Here is a 12,088-nt window from a genome sequence, read left to right as displayed (position 1 = left end):
TTTAGTCACCTCTTGGGAATTAGAAAGAACTTTAGCCGATCCGATCGTGAACAGGTAGTGATCAAACTGGTTTGATTAGTAAGTTTGCGGATGACACAAAGGTTGGTGTATTTGCGGATAACAATGAGGACCATCAGAGGATACAGCAGGATATAGATCGGTTGGAGACTTGGGCGGAGAGATGGCAGATGGAGTTTAATCCGGACAAATGTGAGGTAATGCATTTTGGAAGGTCTAATACAGATAGGAAATATACAGTAAATGGCAGAACCTTTAAGAGTATTGATAGGCAAAGGGATCTGGGTGTACAGGTACACAGGTCACTGAAAGTGGCAATGAAGGTGGAGAAGGTAGTCAAGAAGGCATACGGCATGCTTGCCTTCATTGGCCAGGACATTGAGTTTAAAAATTGGCAAGTCATGTTGCAGCTTTACAGAACGTTAGTTAGGCCGCACTTGGAATATCGTGTTCAATTCTGGTCGCCACACTAACAGAAGGATGTGGAGGCTTTGGAGAGGGTACAGAAAAGATTTATCAGGATGTTGCCTGGTATGGAGGGCATTAGCTATGAGGAGAGGTTGGAAAAACTTGGTTTGTTCTCACTGGAACGACGGAGGTTGAGGGGCGACCTGATAGGATTATGAGAGGCATGGACAGAATGGATAATCAGAAGCTTTTTCCCAGGGTGGAAGAGTCAATTACTCGGGGGCACAGGTTTAAGATGCGAGGGGCAAGGTTTAAAAGAGGCAGATTTTTTACACAGAGTAGTGGGTGCCTGGAACTCGTTGCCGGGGGAGGTAGTGGAAGCGGATACAGTAGTGACTTTTAAGGGGCGTCTTGACAAATAGATGAATAGGATGAGAATAGAGTGATATGGTCCCCGGAAGGATGGGAGGTTTTAGTTAAGTCGGGCAGTATGGTCGGTGCAGGCTTGGAGGGCTGAAGGGCCTGTTCCTGTGCTGTAATTTTCTTTGTTCTTTGTTCTTTGAACATAGAAAAGATTCGCATGAAGATGGCTGATATAGGATCAATTGCCACCATTCAAAAGCAACTTTGCAGATAAAGATGATACCAAATAGCACTGTCTGATTTGTTTGTCAGGTCAGATGGAAAAAGGAGCTTGAGCCTGTAAACTGGTGTTGCTATCACAATTAAAACTAGCATTACTTAAAGGTTGGACAGTGGTAATATCAGGGGTGCAAAATAACTTGTAATGCCTCATTATTCTACACAGCAAAATTATTGTATGAAAGATGGGTGTATTAACTTACCTGGCAGGAGTGATCAGGCAAGTGACGAGGCTAGCCCATCACGCTGGAGATGTGCTGACGCCTGTGATTGTGGCTTGTCTCAGCTAGGGTAAAGGATCAGGGATCAATGCAGTTAAACCAAGGCTTCACCTGATGCAATTTTTCAAAGCCATCTTGGTCTTTTGGCTAAGATGAAGCGTTAGATTAAGCCTGGGATGGGGTGTAATGCCTCATCTTATCAGCTTGGATCTTATTTGTTCCTTACGTGGGGACCATGAATTGGGTTCAATTTGAATTGGGTTTTTTGGTTGGAATAAAAGTACCGAAAGGTACCAATAAAAAAGATAGATGGATTATTCTTACCAAGGCCAGTCTTCCGTCATCATCACCCTTTATTTACAATGTGCCCAAAGTCATCAAACCGCTGGTTTTAAACCCTCCCACTGCTCCATCCTATGGGGTGAGCCTTCACTCACCAAACAGAGAAGCTCATATTCTACGAGGCCCATGGGAAGATCTATTGATGATCCACCCTATCTTTCAAGTCCATTTCTTCCCCAACACCCCTGCCATGGAAGGGTGTTTTCCCCTGCTTATTGATCTGCCTAGGAGCGATTGGAGACCATATCAAGGGTTTGAAGTGGATTGGAGACCGCTTTTGAAGGAGGCACCATAAAAACACTGATGCCGGTTCTTCCTGAGGTCTTGCTTCAGTTGTGGTGCTGGTCTCTTCCCTTCCTTCTCGGAATTCGTGTCCTCATCACCCAGAAGGGCAGGTTTGGGGTCAACTTCTAGTTGTGACTTGACGCTGGCAGTGATTGTCCCCATGGCTGGTAATGAGGCCTACACTGGTATGGACTCTCTACTCCTGAGATGATCCAGGTGCTTCCTAACAATTTTGGCCTGCACTTGTACCTTATAAGGCATGTTATGATCCTGGAGACCCAACTGAGGCCATCCCCAAAGGTCCTCACATGGACTGGGTTGCCAGTTTTGAACATTCTTTCTGTCCTTGAGACTCGGAGTTCTTCTTCTGGTTCCCTTGTTGGGACTCCACCTTCCTCGCCAAGTTTGGGAACAGTAAGCTTAATCTTCTCCAAAGCCTCCATCCCATTAACAATTCTGCTGGTGCAATTCCTGTCATTGTGTGAGGGGTAGTCCTAAAGCTGAATAAAGATTGCACCAGTTTGGTCTCTATTGAAGCTTCTTCATGCAGAGCTTCAAATTCTGTACTGCTCGTTCAGTCAACAGTGTTTGATTCCATCAAAAATCATGAAGATCTGAAACTTGGGGCTGTAAAGGCAGTGTCATTGTCAGAGACTACAACTTCTGGTATCCCATGCGTGCAGAAGCTTTGTCATAGTTTAGATTTACAAAAGGTATTTGACAAGGTGCTACACAAGAGCCTGGTGCATAAAAGCCTGTGGAATTGGATTGTGTTAGCTTGGATTGAAAACTGGCTGTCACATAGAAAACAGAGAGTTGGATAAATGGGTCTTTTTCAGAGTGGAAAGATGTAACCAGTGGAGTACCGCAGAGATAAGTTCTTGGCGCACAATTGTTCTCTATTTACATTAATGACCCGGAGGAAGGAATAGAATGTAGGGTTTCCAAATTTGCCGATAATGTGAAGATAGGTGGAAGGGCAGGCTGTGATGAGGATTTGTGATTCTGCAATGGGATATGTTTAGATTGGGTGACTGGGCAAAAGCCTGGAAAATGGAGTTTAATTTGGGGAAGTGTGAAGTCACACACTTTGGTAGGAGGAATCAAAAGGCAGGTTATTATCTAAATGGAGAGAGACTGCAGGTGTCTGAAGTACTGAGGGATCCAAGTGTTCTAGTGCATGAATTACAAAAAGCTAGTAAGCAGATCCAACAAGTAGTTGGGAAGGCAAACAGCATTTTGGCCTAATCTTTACAATTCTCCAGTCCTCTGTCACTTCCTCTGAGTCTAGATAAGACTGGAAGATTATGGCCAGTGGCCCTGCAATTTCCACTCTCACTTCCTTCAATATCCTGGAATGCATCTCATCAAGTCCCAGTGCTTTGTCAACTTTCAGTACTTCTCCCTTTTCAATTTTTAACCCTGCTAGGGATGGGATTATCTCATCTATCTCTATGGACTGGGTAGTATCTTCCTCATTGGTAAAGAGGGATGCAAAGGGTCATAATCATAGAGTCGTAGAGGTTTACAGCATGGAAACAGGTTCTTCGGCCCAACTTGTCTATGCCACCCCTTTTTTTTAACCACGAGGCAAGTCCCAATTGCCCATGTTTGGCCGATATCCCTCTATACCCATCTTACCCATGTAACTGTCTAAACACTTTTTAAAAGACAAAATTGTACCCGCCTCTACTACTACCTCTGGCAGCTTGCTCCAGACACTCACCACCCTATGTGTGAAACAATTGTCCCTCTGCACCCTTTTGTATCTCTCCCCTCTCAGCTTAAACCTATGCCCTCTAGTTTTAGACTCCCCTACCTTTAGGAAAAGATATTGACTACCTAGCTGATCTATGCCCCTCATTATTTTATAGTCCTCTATAAGAAAACTCCTAAGTCTCCTACGTTGCAGAGAAAAAAGTCCCAGTCTATCCAGCCTCCCATTATAACTCAAACCATCAAGTCCCGGTAGCATCCCAGTAAATCTTTTCTGCACTTTTTCTAGTTTAATAATATCCTTTCTGTAATAGGGTGACTAGAAATGTACACAGTATTCCAAGTGTGGTCTTACCAATGTCTTGTACAACTTCAACAATATGTCCCAACTCCTCTATTCAATGTTTTGACCAATGAAACCAAGCATGCTGAATGTTTCCTTCACCACCCTGTCCACCTGTGACTCCACTTTCAAGGAGCTATGGACCTGTAGCCCTAGATATTTTTGTTCCACAACTCTCCCCAATGTCCTACCATTAACTGAGTAAGTCCTGCCCTGGTTCAATCTACCAAAATACACCACCTCACATTTATCTAAATTAAACTCCATCTGCCATTCATCAGCCCACTGACCCAATTGATCAAGATCCCGTTGCAATCCTAGATAACCTTCTTCACTGTCCACTATGCCACCAATCTTGGTGTCATCAGTAAACTTACTAACCATGCCTCCTAAACTCTCATCCAAATCATTAATATAAATGACAATTAACAGTGGACCAGCACAGATCCCTGAGGTACACCGCTGGTCACAGGCCTCCAGTTTGAAAAACAACCTTCTATAACCACCCTCTGGCTTCTGTCATCAAGAACATTTTGTATCAAATTGGCTACCTCACCCTGGATCCTGTGAGATTTAACCTTGTGCAACAACCTACCATGCAGTACCTTGTCAAAGATCTTGCTCAAGTCCATGTAGACAACATCAACAGCACTGCCCTCATCTACTTTCTTGGTTACCCCTTCAAAAAACTCAATCAAATTTGTGAGATATGATTTTCACTCACAAAGCCATGCTGACTGTCCCTAATTAGTCCTTGCGTCTCTAAATGCCTGTAGATTCTGTCTCTCCAACAACTTTCCCACCACAGATGTGAGGCTCTCTGGCCTGTAGTTCCCAGGCTTTTCCTTGCAGCTCTTTTTAAGCAAAGGCACAACATTTGCCACCCTCCATCTTCAGGTACCTCACCCGTGACTATCAATGATTCAAATATCTCTGCCAGGGGACCCACAATTTCCTCCCTAGCCTCCCACAAGGTTCTGGGATACACTTCATCAGGTCCCGGGGATTTATCTACCTTGATGCGCTTTAAGACTTCCAGCACCTCTTTCTCTGTAATATGTACACTCCTCAAGACATCACTATTTATTTCCTGAAGTTCCCTAACATCCATGCCTTTCTCAACAGTGAATACTGATGAGAAGTATCCATTTAAGATCTCAACCATCTCTTGTGGGTCCGCACATAGATGACCCTGTTGATCCTTAAGAGGTCCTACTCTCTCCTTAGTTACTCTTTTGGCATTTATGTATTTGTAGAAGCTCTTTGGATTCTCCTTTGCCTTATCTGCCAAAACAATCTCGTGTCCCCTTTTTGCCCTCCTGATTTCTCTCTTAACTCTATTCCTACACCCCCTATGCTCTTCAAGGGATTCAAGGGTATCTTTTCCAAAAGCTTCTCCATCACAGATGTCAAGCTTACCGACCTATAATTTCCTGGATTATCCCTGCTTCCTTTCTTGAACAAGGGAACAATATTGGCGATTCTTCAGTCCATAAGACCAAAAGATATAGGATCAGAATCAGGCCATTCGGCCCATCAAGTTCGCTCTGCCATTCAAGCATGGCTGATAGGATTCTCATCCCCATTCTCCTGCCTTCTCCTTGTAATCCTCGATCAGGAACCTATCTATCTCTGTCTTAAAGACACTCAATGACCTGGCCTCCACAGCCCTCTGTGGCAATGAGTTCCACAGATTCACCACCCTCTGGCTGAAGAAATTCAAAGAACAAAGAACAGCACAGGAAACAGGCCCTTCGGCCCTCCAAGCCTGTGCCGCTCATTGGTCCAACTAGACCATTCGTTTGTATCCCTCCATTCCCAGACTGCTCATGTGACTATCCAGGTAAGTCTTAAACGATGCCAGCGTGTCTGCCTCCACCACCCTACTTGGCAGCGCATTCCAGGCCCCCACCACTCTCTGTGTAAAAAAGTCCCTCTGATATCTGAGTTATACTTCGCCCCTCTCACCTTGAGCCCGTGACCCCTCGTGATCGTCACCTCCGACCTGGGAAAAAGCTTCCCACTGTTCACCCTATCTATACCCTTCATAATTTTGTACACCTCTATTAGGTCTCCCCTCATTCTCTGTCTTTCCAGGGAGAACAAGCCCAGTTTACCCAATCTCTCCTCATAGCTAAGACCCTCCATACCAGGCAACATCCTGGTAAACCTTCTCTGCACTCTCTCTAAAGCCTCCACATCCTTCTGGTAGTGTGGCGACCAGAACTGGACGCAGTACTCCAAATGTGGCCTAACCAGCGTTCTATACAGCTGCAACATCATACTCCAGCTTTTATACTCTATACCCCGTCCTATAAAGGCAAGCATACCATATGCCTTCTTCACCACCTTCTCCACCTGTGCTGCCACCTTCAAGGATTTGTGGACTTACACACCTAGGTCCCTCTGTGTTTCTATATTCTTGATGGCTCTGCCATTTATTGTATAACTCTCCCCTACATTAGTTCTTCCAAAATGCATCACTTCGCATTTATCTGGATTAAATTCCATCTGCCATTTCTCCGCCCAATTTTCCAGCCTATTTATATCCTGCTGTATTGTCCGACAATGTTCATCGCTATCCGCAAGTCCAGCCATCTTCGTGTCATCCGCAAACTTGCTGATAACACCAGTTACACCTTCTTCCAAATCATTTATATATATCACAAATAGCAGAGGTCCCAGTACAGAGCCCTGCGGAACAGCACTGGTCACAGATCTCCAGCCGGAAAAAGACCCTTCGACTGTTACCCTCTGTCTCCTGTGGCCAAGCCAGTTTTCTACCCATCTATCCACCTCTCCTTGTATCCCATGAGCCTTAACCTTCTTAACCAACCTGCCATGAGGGACTTTGTCAAATGCCTTACTGAAATCCATATAGACGACATCCACGGCCCTTCCTTCGTCAACAGTTTTTGTCACTTCCTCAAAAAACTCCACCAAATTTGTAAGGCATGACCTCCCTCTTACAAAACCATGCTGTCTGTCACTAATGAGATTGTTCCGTTCTAAATGCACATACATCCTGTCTCTAAGAATCCTCTCCAACAACTTCCCTACCACCAACGTCAAGCTCACGTCAATTCCTCCTCATCTCAGTTTTTAAAAAGCATCCCTTCGCTCTGAGGTTGTGCCCTCAAGTTCTCGTCTCTCCACATCCACTCTATCTCGGCCTCTCAGTATTCTGTTAGTTTCAATTATATCCCCCCTCATCCTTCTAAACTCCATCAAGTATGGACCACCTCGAGGATTGGGAAATCTTTAAAGATCAACAGAAAACCACAAAAAAAGCTATAAAGAAAAGTAAAATGGATTATGAGAGGAAACTAGACCAGAAAAACAGATAGCAAAAGTTTCTGCAAATATATAAAATGAAAAAGAGTGGCTAAAGTAAACATTGGTTCTTTAGAGGATGAGAAGGGGGATGTAATAACGGGAAATGAGAAAATGGCTGAGGCATTAGACAGGAATTTTGTGTCGGTCTTCACAGTGGAAGACACAAATGACATGCCAAAAATTGATGGCAAGAATTGATGGCAGGTGAGGAGGTAGAAACTATCATTATCACGAAAGAGGTAGTGTTGGGCAAACTAATGGGGCTAAAGGTAGACAAGTCTCCTGGTCCTGATGGAATGCATCCCAGGGTATTAAAAGAGATGGCGGGGGAAATAGCAAATGCACTAGTGGTAATTTACCAAAATTCGTTGGACTCTGGGGTGGTTCCCGCAGATTGGAAAACAGCAAATGTGACGCCACTGTTTAAAAAAGGAGGTCGACAAAAGGTGGGTAACTATAGGCCGGTTAGCTTAACTTCTGCAGTAGGGAAAATGCTTGAATCTACCATCAAGGAAGAAATAGCAAGACATCTGGATATAACTTGTCCCATTGGGAAGACGCAGCATGGGTTCATGAAGGGAAGGTCATGTTTCACTAATTTGGTGGAATTATTTGAGGACATTATGCGTGCGGTGGACAATGGGGAACCTGTGGATGTGGTGTATCTGGATTTCCAGAAGGCATTTGACAAGGTGCTGCACCAAAGTCTGCTGCATAAGATAAAGGTGCACAGTGTTACGGGTAATGTATTAGCATGGACTGAGGATTGGTTAATGAACAGAAAGCAAAGAGTAGGGGTAAATCGGTGTTTTCTGGTTGGTGATCAGTAACTACTGGTGTGCCTCAGGGATCAGTGTTTACAAATTACAAAGATGATTTGGAGTTGGGGACCAAGTGTAGTGTGTCAAAATTCACAGGTGACACTAAGATGAGTGGCAGAGCAAAGTGTGCAGAGGACACTGAAAGTCTGCAAAGGGATATAGATAGTCTATGTGAGTGGGCGAGGGTCTGGCAGATGGAGTACATAGAACATAGAACACAGAACAGTACATAGAACAGTACAGCACAGAACAGGCCCTTCGGCCCACGATGTTGTGCCGAGCTTTATCTGAAACCAAGATCAAGCTATCCCACTCCCTATCATCCTGGTGTGCTCCATGTGCCTATCCAATAACCGCTTAAATGTTTCTAAAGTGTCTGACTCCACTATCACTGCAGGCAGTCCATTCCACACCCCAACCACTCTCTGCGTAAAGAACCTACCTCTGATATCCGTCCTGTATCTCCCACCACGAACCCTATAGTTATGCCCCCTTGTAATAGCTCCATCCACCCGAGGAAATAGTCTTTGAACGTTCACTCTATCTATCCCCTTCATCATTTTATACACCTCTATTAAGTCTCCCCTCAGCCTCCTCCGCTCCAGAGAGAACAGCCCTAGCTCCCTCAACCTTTCCTCATATGACCTACCCTCCAAACCAGGCAGCATCCTGGTAAATCTCCTCTGTACTCTTTCCAGCGCTTCCACATCCTTCTTATAGTGAGGTGACCAGAACTGCACACAATATTCCAAATGTGGTCTCACCAAGGTCCTGTACAGTTGCAGCATAACCCCACGGCTCTTAAACTCCAACCCCCTGTTAATAAAAGCTAACACACTATAGGCCTTCTTCACAGCTCTATCCACTTGACTGGCAACCTTTAGAGATCTGTGGATATGGACCCCAAGATCTCTCTGTTCCTCCACAGTCTTCAGAACCCTACCTTTGACCCTGTAATCCACATTTAAATTTGTCCTACCAAAATGAATCACCTCACATTTATCAGGGTTAAACTCCATTTGCCATTTTTCAGCCCAGCTTTGCATCCTATCTATATCTCTTTGCAGCCTACAACAGCCCTCCACCTCATCCACTACTCCACCAATCTTGGTGTCATCAGCAAATTTACTGATCCACCCTTCAGCCCCCTCCTCTAAGTCATTAATAAAAATCACAAAGAGCAGAGGACCAAGCACTGATCCTTGCGGCACACCGCTAGCAACCTGCCTCCAATCCGAAAATTTTCCATCGACCACCACCCTCTGTCTTCGGTCAGACAGCCAGTTACCTATCCAATCGGCCAACTTTCCCTCTATCCCACACCTCCTCACTTTCATCATAAGCCGACCATGGGGGACCTTATCAAACGCCTTACTAAAATCCATGTATATGACATCAACTGCCCTACCTTCATCAACACACTTAGTTACCTCCTCAAAAAATTCTATCAAATTTGTGAGGCACGACTTGCCCTTCACGAATCCGTGCTGACTATCTCGGATTAATCCGCATCTTTCTAAATGGTCGTAAATCCCATCCCTAAGGACCCTTTCCATCAATTTACCAACCACCGAAGTAAGACGAACCGGTCTATAATTACCAGGGTCATTTCTATTCCCTTTCTTAAACAGAGGAACAACATTCGCCATTCTCCAGTCCTCTGGCACCATCCCCGTGGACAGCGAGGACCCAAAGATCAACGCCAAAGGCTCTGCAATCTCATCCCTTGCCTCCCACAGAATCCTAGGATACATTTCATCAGGCCCAGGGGACTTATCGACCTTCAGTTTATTCAAAACTGCCAAGACATCCTCCCTCCGAACATCTATTTCCTCCAGCCTATTAGCCTGTAACACCTTCTCTTCCTCAAAAACATGGCCCCTCTCCTTGGTGAACACTGAAGAAAAGTATTCATTCATCACCTCGCCTATCTCTACTGACTCCATACACAAGTTCCCACTACTGTCCTTGACCGGCCCTAACCTCACCCTGGTCATTCTTTTATTCCTCACATAAGAGTAAAAAGTCTTGGGGTTTTCCTTGATCCGACCCGCCAAGGACTTCTCATGTCCCCTCCTAGCTCTCCTAAGCCCCTTTTTCAGCTCATTCCTTGCTAACTTGTAACCCTCAATCGAGCCATCTGAACCTTGTTTCCTCATCCCTACATAAGCTTCCCTCTTCCTTTTCACAAGACATTCCACCTCTTTTGTGAACCATGGTTCCCTCACTCGGCCATTTCCTCCCTGCCTGACAGGAACATACCTATCAAGGACATCCAGTATTTGTTCCTTGAAAAAGTTCCACTTTTCATTAGTTCCTTTCTCTGACAGTTTCTGTTCCCAACTTATGCCCCCTAATTCTTGCCTAATCGCATCATAATTACCCCTCCCCCAATTGTAAACCTTGCCCTGCCGTACGGCCCTATCCCTCTCCATTGCAATAACAAAAGACACCGAATTGTGGTCACTATCTCCAAATTGCTCTCCCACAACCAAATCTAACACTTGGCCCGGTTCATTTCCCAGTACCAAATCCAATGTGGCCTCACCTCTAGTCGGCCCATCCACATATTGTGTCAGGAAACCCTCCCGCACACACTGCACAAAAACTGCCCCATCCAAACTATTTGACCTACAAAGGTTCCAATCAATATTTGGAAAGTTAAAGTCCCCCATGACAACTACCCTGTGACCCCCACACATATCCATAATCTGCTTAGCAATTTCTTCCTCCACATCTCTATTACTATTTGGGGGCCTATAGTAAACTCCTAGCAACGTGACCGCTCCTTTCCTATTTCTAACTTCAGCCCATATTACCTCAGTGTGCAGATCCCCCACGAAGTGCCTTTCCGCAGCCGTTAAACTATCCTTGATTAACAATGCCACTCCTCCACCTCTTTTACCAGCTTCCCTACACTTAGTGAAACATCTATACCCCGGAACGTCCAACAACCATTCCTGTCCTTGTTCTACCCACGTCTCCGTAATGGCCACAACATCGTAGTCCCAAGTACCAATCCACGCCCCAAGTTCATCTACCTTGTTCCGGATGCTCCTTGCATTGAAGTAGACACACTTCAACCCACCTTCCTGTCTACCAGTACCCACCCTTGACCCTGATACCTTCCCCAATACCTCACCACCCTCACTGACTTCTGGACTACAACTCCCTTTCCCACTCCCCTGACAAATTAGTTTAAACCCCCCTGAAGAGCCGTAACAAATTTCCCTCCGAGGATATTGGTGCCCCTCTGGTTCAGGTGCACCCCGTCCTGTTTGTACAGGTCCCACCTTCCCCAGAACGTGTTCCAATTATCCACGTATCTGAAACCCTCCCTCCTACACCATCCCTGCAACCACATATTTAACTGCACTCTCTCCCTGTTCCTCAACTCGCTATCACGTGGTACCGGCAACGTACCAGAGATGACCACATATTTCGTCTTGGCTCTCAGCTTCCAGCCCAGCTCCAGAAATTCCTGCTTTAAATCCCCGTCCCTTCTCTTACCTATGTCATTGGTACCAATGTGCACCACGACTTGTGACTGTTTCCCCTCCCCCTTCAGAATCTGGAAAACACGGTCTGAGACATCACGGACCTTGGCATCCGGTAGGCAACATGCCATCCGTGAGTCTCTTTTGCTGCCACAGAACCTCCTATCTATCCCTCTCGCTAACGAGTCCCCAATAACTATCGCCCTCCCGCTCTCCCCCTTTCCCTCCCGAGCCACAGAGACGGACACAGTGCTGGAGATCCTCTCACTGCGGCTCCCCACTGGTATGTCATCCCCCTCAACCGTATCCAAAGCGGAATACTTGTTGCTAAGGGGAACGACCACCGGGAATCCCTGCACGGACTGCTTCCTCCCAGCCCCTCTCACCGTCACCCATCTGTTTTCAATCCTCGGAGTAACTGTATTCCTAAAGCTTGTGTCTATGGCCATCTCTGCGTCC

The sequence above is a fragment of the Mustelus asterias genome, chromosome 27, assembly GCF_964213995.1.
Source record: "Mustelus asterias chromosome 27, sMusAst1.hap1.1, whole genome shotgun sequence".
Classification (NCBI taxonomy): domain Eukaryota; kingdom Metazoa; phylum Chordata; class Chondrichthyes; order Carcharhiniformes; family Triakidae; genus Mustelus; species Mustelus asterias.
The sequence above is the reverse complement of the archived record's forward strand: the minus strand, read 5'-3'. Positions refer to the sequence as shown.